The sequence below is a fragment of the Pseudophryne corroboree genome, chromosome 5, assembly GCF_028390025.1.
Source record: "Pseudophryne corroboree isolate aPseCor3 chromosome 5, aPseCor3.hap2, whole genome shotgun sequence".
NCBI lineage: Eukaryota > Metazoa > Chordata > Amphibia > Anura > Myobatrachidae > Pseudophryne > Pseudophryne corroboree.
Genome location: NC_086448.1, coordinates 597,074,633 through 597,083,768, shown reverse-complemented (window position 1 = coordinate 597,083,768; position 9,136 = coordinate 597,074,633). Strand labels below are relative to the sequence as shown.

At 40.8% G+C, this 9,136-nt stretch overlaps 1 long non-coding RNA gene and 1 pseudogene across 1 annotated transcript; both read right to left on the bottom strand.

Annotated features, from left to right (window-relative positions):
- Positions 1–1,651: 1,651 nt before the first annotated feature.
- Positions 1,652–8,886, bottom strand: LOC134929246 (uncharacterized). Its single transcript, XR_010178413.1, has 3 exons — positions 8,798–8,886; positions 2,285–2,382; positions 1,652–1,876 (listed from the first exon to the last, which is right to left on the bottom strand). It is a non-coding gene; the product is annotated as an uncharacterized LOC134929246 (long non-coding RNA).
- Positions 7,935–8,053, bottom strand: LOC134929733 (5S ribosomal RNA; annotated as a pseudogene).
- Positions 8,887–9,136: the final 250 nt, after the last annotated feature.

The following is a 9,136-nucleotide window of genomic DNA, read 5'->3' as shown; positions in this document are numbered from 1 at the left end:
TTTCTGCATTTGTTAATGTGAGTTGTTCGTTCTTAATGTACAAGTTTTTTGAGGTACTATATGCATGATAAGACTCATTGTTATCACTTTTCATCTCTTGCTTTTTCATATGTTCTGAAGTGGCCAGGGTTAGAACCACCTATAGACAAACAGAACATCAGAATGCTCATACCCGTGGGCTTAACTATAGTGGGTGCAAGGGGTGCCATTGCTACGAAGCCCAGAGGGTTAGGGGGGCCCGAACCCAGATTATAAAGTTAAATACCAATTTCCCAGATTTGCCTGCTAAGCAATTGAATCTTATCCATTGCCCAGCCTAAATTGTGTGACATTACATTTCCAGTATAATGTGAACTGTTGGCCACTGTAATGAGGCACAATATGAACTGGAGCACACTGTTATATGTCATCAGGGCTGTAACTTGGGTGGTGCAGAGTGTGACACTGCGCACAGCACTGCAGGGTAGGGGGCACTAGTTAAGTATCTGTTTTAATTACTTTCACTTATGGCTTCCTTTCTATTTGAAGTCTGGCATCTCCTGCCTGCCCAAGTCTCCTTCCCCAACTCCTTCTATCAGTAATATCTGTTCAACATTCATGAACTTAACTTAAAAGCTCTTTGTTATTCAGTCACACTGTCCATTATTACATTTTAAGATGCTGACATTGCGGGATTCAAACCCATTGCAGTCAGACACTCTATTCATTAGCTATCTGACCCTGCATAGAAAGCTAGAGAATTCTATTATTTGAAGCTCAGTTTGTATTTCATGAAATACAATCAGAATTGGAACTGAGCAAATCTACAGTATGTAGTGTGTGGCAGCAAGGGATTGGATGTGTGTGGCTGCATACTACATAAATCTGCTCAATTGCAATGCTGATTATTTTTTTTACAAAGTACAAGAAGCTTCATATAAAACTTAAAAATCTCATAGTTTTTATGCAGGTTTAAAGAGCTCAATGAGTAAGGTGTTTAACTGGAATGCAGCAGGTTATGGGTTTTAATCCTGGATATGGCAGTGTATTGAAATGTGTTATTTAATAAAGGGTTTTGTAGCTGAATAACAAAGTAACAAAAAACTCTGAAGTGTATGAATATGGTGAATGCATAATCTGTGTGCTCCCCCATCTGTATATTCTGTATTGTACACTCCCCTCCTCACCTGATTTATCTGTATTACGTTCTGTATGTCTACTCTTTCCCATCCCACTCAAACTGTTTTGTTCAGTCAGGGCCATGACTAGTGGTATGTGAGTGGCATCATGCAGAGGAAAAAGCACCAATGCTGCCCGAAGGCCTCTTCATTTGGCGAACAGGGTACCAAGAAGGGAAGCAGTTACAATACCGTTAGTCAGGATCCCGGCCTGGCGCGCACTCGTTTTGTAACCCGGTTGTCAGGATTTCGGCTCCAGGCTTGTCACCGTATTCCGGATGCTGGTATCAGCAATCTGAGTGGGGTCGGGATTCCGGTATCAGTATTTTGACTGCCGGGATGCTGACTGCTGCAAATCTTACAGAGAACATTTTAGCGAGTAAAAAAAAAAAAAAAATCTAATATATTGCAGTATCACAGTATAGGTCAAATACAGTTGTGAACAACAAAAGACAGGCAATTCTTTACAATCACTTTATTTCATATAGTGATGGAGGAAATTATGCATAAAGTATGCAGCAAGACACCTGACAAGTTTCATTGTACATGCTGATGAAAAAAAAAGCAAAAGTATGGTCAAAGGTGCACACACACTACACTTTTGGTCTAATATGGCTCAGTCAAATTGGATGAATATTAAACAGCACATAAAATATTGTACACACCATTGATTGACCAGTTTTCTTCCGACAAAACATGTTTGAAGGTGCGTATACACTCTGCAATATCAAAAGAACAGGTCAATATTGAATGAACGACCCGACAATTGTATAGGTGCATACCCAGCTTTACTAGGCCACCTTAATTTAAAAGATATAGCATGTTAAATTCATGTAAGCTTTCAGCTTTGTTCCTAATTATACCACGCACTGACTATTTTTTTCTGAAATTTGTGTATGGTTTTAATATTAGCTGAGAAATAAGGATTGCAGATCTAACTCAGATTAATAGCTATTTATATACACAAAATTATACATGGCTAAACAGTATGAATCCTTTATATTTTTAGTGAGATACAACTATTAAAATTTGCATCAATAGCTATATACAGCAAAAGTTTGTTTTTCAGCAGAAGATAATTCCTACAGCATACACTATTCTTTATAATAATGACAAGGTACACTTACATTCAGAAGAAATGTTCCTGGAGCGTCTAAGGTAACAAGCAAGGCCATCTTATAATTGACAAGTTCTGGTGTCTGAACTTCTTGATTGTAAGGTTGTTCTGCACATAAATGTATAGCAATATTAGTATATACTGACATATCACAGGAACATATTGATTTTACGTGTTTACATCAATGTAAGCCACTTTGAAGAGAATGCTTTCTTTATGGCAAGTTAACAGTTAAAATGGCTAATGGGACTGAAAAATATAAAAATAAAAACAAATGACAGAAGAGAGCAAATCCCTTTCCTGATCAAAAAGTCATCAGGAAAGAAAGTGGAGCAGTGTCAAAAGGCTGCATTTCAATCTAGGTCATTTATCTGCAGCAGTTTGCTGATTAGAGGGATAGAGACTATCAGAGAGATTGTTACTGCATTCAGCCCCCTTTCTGTTTTTTTTTTTTTAAAGCTTCCTGTTGTGTGATTATGATTTAATTGATCATGCTATAATGAGATTCCAATCTTTAATCAGTTTTAATGCAATATTAGCCTATTTACATGTTGCTGAAGGTGCAATATGCTATTTAGTTTTTTGAGTGAATACTAATTAAATTTGAATCAGCAGTTTATGAAATATGCCTAAGCATATTTTAATTTAATTCACTTCTTGTGTGGCTATCAATAATGATATTACCTTGTTTTCACTTTTTTTCTTCAATAAACACCAAAGAAATTTAATACTATTTTATGAATTATTTATACATTTTGTATGGTTTTTATTTTTCTGTATGTAGTATATTGTCATTTGTGTACCATAAGGTAATTAGTAAACATTTAAAGCATATGAGCGATCTTACATAAAAATATAAATTGCTTGGATATTTTGGGGTCTATTCATTATCATTTAATAATTACAAAAGCAGGTGAAAATTAGTTTATACAAAAGGAGGTGACAAAGCTAAGTCAGTGTTTCAGTCATCAAAAAGGTAATGCAGGAGACACCGTTAAAATGTCCTGCTTAGCTTTTAGTCCCGATCTGGCACACTGTCCCCATACGCTAGTATGAGGACCCAAAATCACAGAGTTAACATAAGATGTAACATTCTTTCAGACTTGATTCAAATGGTGAACTTCAATTGATAATTGTGCCCAATCTCCCATCTAAAGAGACGCAGACACCGGTAGCCCTTTATGGTCGAACGGAGCTACATTTCAATAGCTCCATTTAGGAGCCATCCACTGACTGCTAGCGGGATAACATTTGAATTCCACCCCATAGGGACAATATTTCTTCTTGCAGACTCTTGAGTATAAAAAGTCCGTGGCTTTAGACAGGTTGAGCTGCTTTGCGTGGCTAAACCTGCTGCTTTTGGGCATGTCAACAGTAGAGATGAGTGGGTTCGTTTCCCTGAAAACCGAACCCCCCGAAACTTCACTACCCGAGCCCGGATTCAAGTCAGGCTCGGGTTTTCCTGCCTGACTCGGAAACCAGAATGAGGCAAAATGTCATCATCCCGCTGTCGGATTCTCACGGGGTTTGGATTCCATATAAGGAGCCACGCGTCGCAGCCATTTTCATTCCGGAATTGGAGAATGTAGCGAGAGGACGTGTCTCCATCCTCAGTGTCCTGCATCAGTACAGTGGAAGTGTCTTGTGCTGCATCAGTCCAGTCACAGTGGTTGTGTCTTCTGCTGCCATATGTCCAGTGCTGATGTATAAGTCCAGTGCAGTGGTGCTGTTTTGTGCTGCATCAGTTCAGTGGTGAAGTATTGTGCTGCATCAGTCCAGTCACATTAGTGGTGTCCTTTGCTGCCATATATCCAGTGCTGCTGTATAAGTTCAGTCCATTGCAGTGGTGCTGTATTGTGCTGCATAAGTAGGGTGGTAGTGTCTTGTGCTGCATCAGTCCAGTCACAGTGGTGGTGTCCTCTGCTGCCATATGTCCAGTGCTGCTTTATATGTCCAGTGATACTGCCGAATATGTCCAGCAGTACTTCCGTGTATGTCCAGCATTACTTCCGTATAATTCCAGTGAAACTGGCAAAAGTCCAGTGGTACTGCCATATAATTCTAGTGATACTGCCGTATAATTCCAGTCCAGTGGTAATGCCAAGTCCAGTGGTACTGCCGTATAATTGCAGTGATACTGCCATATTTATCCAGTGGTACTGGCGTATAATTCCAGTGGTACTGGCGTATAATTCCAGTGGTACTGGCGTATAATTCCAGTGGTACTGCCGTATAATTCCAGTCCAGTGGTAATGCCATATAAATCCAGTGATACTACCGTATAATTCCAGTGATACTGCCATATAATTCCAGTCCAGTGGAGCTGCCATATAAATTTAGTTGTGCTGTCCTGTGATGTATATTATTTACTCCAAATAAAGGGGTTATTAATATGTAATCCAAATAATTTTCACAGGGTTAGCCCTGTGTGGTGTAGAGGTAAGCGCTCCTGTACCGCATATTGTTATATAACTCCAGAAAAATAGTGCAGAACAAAAATTTGGAGGATAAAATAGGGAAAGATCAAGAACCACTTCCTCCTATTGCTGAAGCTGCTGCCACTAGTCATGACATAGACAATGAAATGCCATCAACGTCGTCTGCCAAAACCGATGCCCAATGTCATAGTAGAGAGCATGTAAAATCCAAAAAGTCGAAGTTCAGTAAAATGACCCCAAAAAATAAATTTAAATGATCTGAGGAGAAATGTTAACTTGCCAATATGCCATTTACGACATGGAGTGGCAAGGAACGGCTAAGTCCCTGGCCTATGTTCATGACTAGTGGTTCAGCTTCACATGACGATAGAAGCCCTCATCCTCCTACTAGAAAAATAAGTGTTAAGCTGGCAAAAGCACAGCAAAGAACTGTGCCTTCTAAGATGATATCACAAATCCCCAAGGAGAGTACAAGTGTGTTGGCGGTTGTGATGCCTGACCTTCCCAACACTGGACGGGAAGAAGTGGGTCCTTCCACCATTTGCACACCCTCTGCAAATGCCTGAAGGAGCACCCACAGTCAAGTTTCTGATATTCAAATTGGAGATGTCACTGTTGAAGTACACCCGGATGAGGATATGGGTGTTGCTGGTGCTGAGGAGGAAGTAAACGATGAGGATTCTGATGGTGATGTGGTTTATTTAAATCAGGACCGGGGGAGACACCTGTTGTCCATGGGATGAATAAGCCCATTGTGATGCCTGGTCAAAACACCAAAAAAGCCACCTCTTCGGTGTGGAATTATTTCTCCACAAATCCGGACAACAGGTGTCAAGCCATGTGTTGCCTCTGTCAATCCGTAATAAGTAGGGATAAGGACGTTAACCACCTAGGAACATCCTCCGTTATAGGTCACCTGCTGCGCATTCATCAGAAGTCAGTGTCAACTTATGAAACTTTGGGTAAGAGCGTAAGCAGTCCACTGACACCTAAATCCCTTCTTCCTCTTGTACACAAGCTCCTGCAAGCCACACCAACAACTCCCTCGACATCAACTTCCTCGTCAGTCAGGAATATAAGTAGTCCTGCAGGCCATGTCACTGGCAAGACTGAGGAGTCCTCTCCTAACCGGGATTCCTCCGTTGGAATCTTGAGTGGTACGCCTACTGCTGTTGTTGCTGCTGCTACTGTTGTTACCGAGAATGTACAGAGATGTCAGAAAACGTGTCCTCATTATCCTAAAATATGCAGTTGTACCCACTGTCCACTTACCACGGACATTGTGGACAAGTGAAACAGGGCAGACTAAGGACTAGACTGTGACAGCCCACTGGGTAGGTGTATTGCCTTCCACAGCAAAAACAGCAGTGGCACCAGTAGCAGCATCTCGCAAATGTTAACTCGTTCCTAGGCAGGCTACGCTATGTATCACACTGCTGACAACTTCTTACAGAAACTGAGGGACATCACACAATGGCTTGCCCTAATTAGACTTTCCTAGGGATTTATGATATCGGACAATACCACCAATATTATGCGTGCATTACATCTGGGCAAATTCCAGCACGTCCCATGTTTTGCACATACAATTAATTTGGTGATGCAGAATATTTTTTTAAATGACAGGGGTGTGCAGGAGATGCTGTCGGTGGCCTGAACCCTATATGCTTCAGAGGTTGGAGGAGCAGCAAAAGGCCATTCAAGCCTATACATCCACCTATAATATAGGCAAATGAGGGGGAATGCAGCTGACTCAAGCGCAGTGGAGAATTATTTCCATCTTGTGCAAGGTTCTCCAACCCTTCAAACTTGCCACATGTGAAGTCAGTTCAGACACTGCCAGCTTGATTCAGGTAATTCCCCTCATCAGGCTTTTGCAGAAGCAGCTGGAGAAAATGAAGGAGGAGCTAAGACGGAGCGATTCCGCTAAGTATATGGGACTTGTGGATGGAGCCCTTCATTCACTTTGCAAGGATTCAAGTGTGGTCAATCTGTTGAAATCAGAGCACTACATTTTAGCCACCGTGCTCGATCCTAGGTTTAAAGCCTACGTTGTATCTCTCCTTCCAGCATACACAAGTCTGCAGAGGTTCAAAGACCTGCTGGTGAGAAAATTGTCAACTCAAGCGAAATGTGACCCGTCAACAGCTCCTCCTTCATTTTCTCCCGCAACTGGGGCTGTGAGGAAAAGGATAAGATTTCCTAGCCCACCTACTGGCAGTGATGCAGGGCAGTTTTGGAAGGAAGAAAGACTGTGTTGGGGAACACTTTGGAAATACTTTACGTTTATTAAAGTTAATTATAAGAAAAAAGGATCGACATAGACTTTAATATAAAAACAAACACCTATAGGATACTTCAATTATGTAAATATTAGGGTTAAAATACCCTCTATTGGCACCAATCATAGTGGACAGTGTCAATTTGAGATTCACGCCTAAGGTGAAAAATATTTCAAATCAGAGATATATATATGATATCTAAGTGTGTCAGGAGTACATTTACTACTTTTATCATATTAAATGAGAATCGTGTAAACTCCTTGATAATTGCTCCCTTGCTGCTGTGGGCAATCAGCTGAGCAAAGTTAATTTTTTCGGTATTTGAATATGTGTCATTAGATTTCTATTCCTAACAAGAGGATGTAGATATAGAGGTAAAGCCAATGGCCCTCATTCCGAGTTGATCGCTCGCAAGGCGAATTTAGCAGAGTTGCTCACGCTAAGCCTACGCCTACTGGGAGTGTATCTTAGCTTCTTAAAATTGCGACCGATGTATTCGCAATATTGCGATTACAAACTACTTAGCAGTTTCAGAGTAGCTTCAGACTTACTCGGCATCTGCGTTCAGTTCAGTGCTTGTCGTTCCTGGTTTGACGTCATAAACACACCCAGCGTTCGCCCAGACACTCCCCCGTTTCTCCGGCCACTCCTGCGTTTTTTCCGGAAACGGTAGCGTTTTTATCTACACGCCCCGAAAACGCTGTGTTTCCGCCCAGTAACACCCATTTCCTGTCAATCACACTACGTTCGCCAGAGCGAAGAAAAAGCCGTGAGTAAAAATACTATCTTCATTGTAAAATTACTTGGCGCAGTCGCAGTGCGAATATTGCGCATGCGTACTAAGCGGAATTTCACTGCGATGCGAAGAAAATTACCGAGCGATCAACTCGGAATGAGGGCCAATGTTTCCTCCACCACTTCTGCTGTTTGCTGGGAAATAGTTCTACTGCACCTGATATTCCGAGGTAGTCACCTAACCTTGTACTGATCAGGCCCATCACTGCTTTGCTTCCAAGATCAGATGGATTTGGGCGTGGCCAGTGAAGTGTGGCAGTAGTATTGTAACCCCACAAATGAGAGAGTGTATGGTTTTGGTATGAATACCAAAAGTGGGAACTTCTACTGTCCTGCTAGTCTGCCCCAAGTGCCTGTTACAGTGTGCATTGCAGGGAACTTGATGTCTGGCAATGGATGAGAGAGTTCTCGAATAAGTAGTGATAGAGAGGGTGCACCCCTACTTCTGCTGTCCAATGTCATATACGGTTATAGAGGACATTGGATGAGAGAGATAGGGTGCTGAGAGAAAAATGTTTTTATAGAAATATATGACAGATATTTCTACCAGGTGGTTTGTAAACATCATAACCTTTTTTTGCCAGAAATGTGTGGTAAAATTGTCACCTTTTTCCAGACCAATGGTTTTATTGGTGGACATTATAACCTCTTTTGTCAGAAATGCATGACAAGTACTTAGTAGAAATAAGTTCAAGCACTTTAAGCAGAAGGTGATAATTAATGAGCAATGGGTTAACATATGTCAGTAATTTGTATATTCAAAATGTGCCCTCAAATACCTTTGGCTTTTTAAATAAAGTGCAAAGCATATGTTGGTACATCAAATTGGGATAATCTATAATGACCCCTTATAAGGAAAATGGATTGATCACAGGCACATGTTTACTCACTGTTTACACTAGGTTCTATGTTAGCTTATTCAGATAATAATTACAAATATCAGATACATTTATCAGTTAGCAAAACATAAACATAGATAATTAAAGGCCCAAATGGGCTATACGATACCAAGGGAGGACAGAGTGGACCAGACCGTGCACTGTCTGGTTCCACTGGTTCACATTCACAGATGGACCATTTCACCACTGTGTGGCTTGTTCACTGTGTGGTGACTCTGAGATTGTTTCTCCTATTTATAGCTGACTTGTGTCAGTGGGAGGGATTACAGGTTAATTACTTTAATCATGATTGACAGGTTCTCTGTGTGCATGTTTCCATGTATCACCTGTTCCAACTGGGCTGTTATTCTCAATAGATATAACTTATTTTGATAGAAGTGTATGACAGATATTTTTACCAGGTGATTTGTAAACTTAATAACTTCTTTTGCCAAAAATGAGTGGTAAA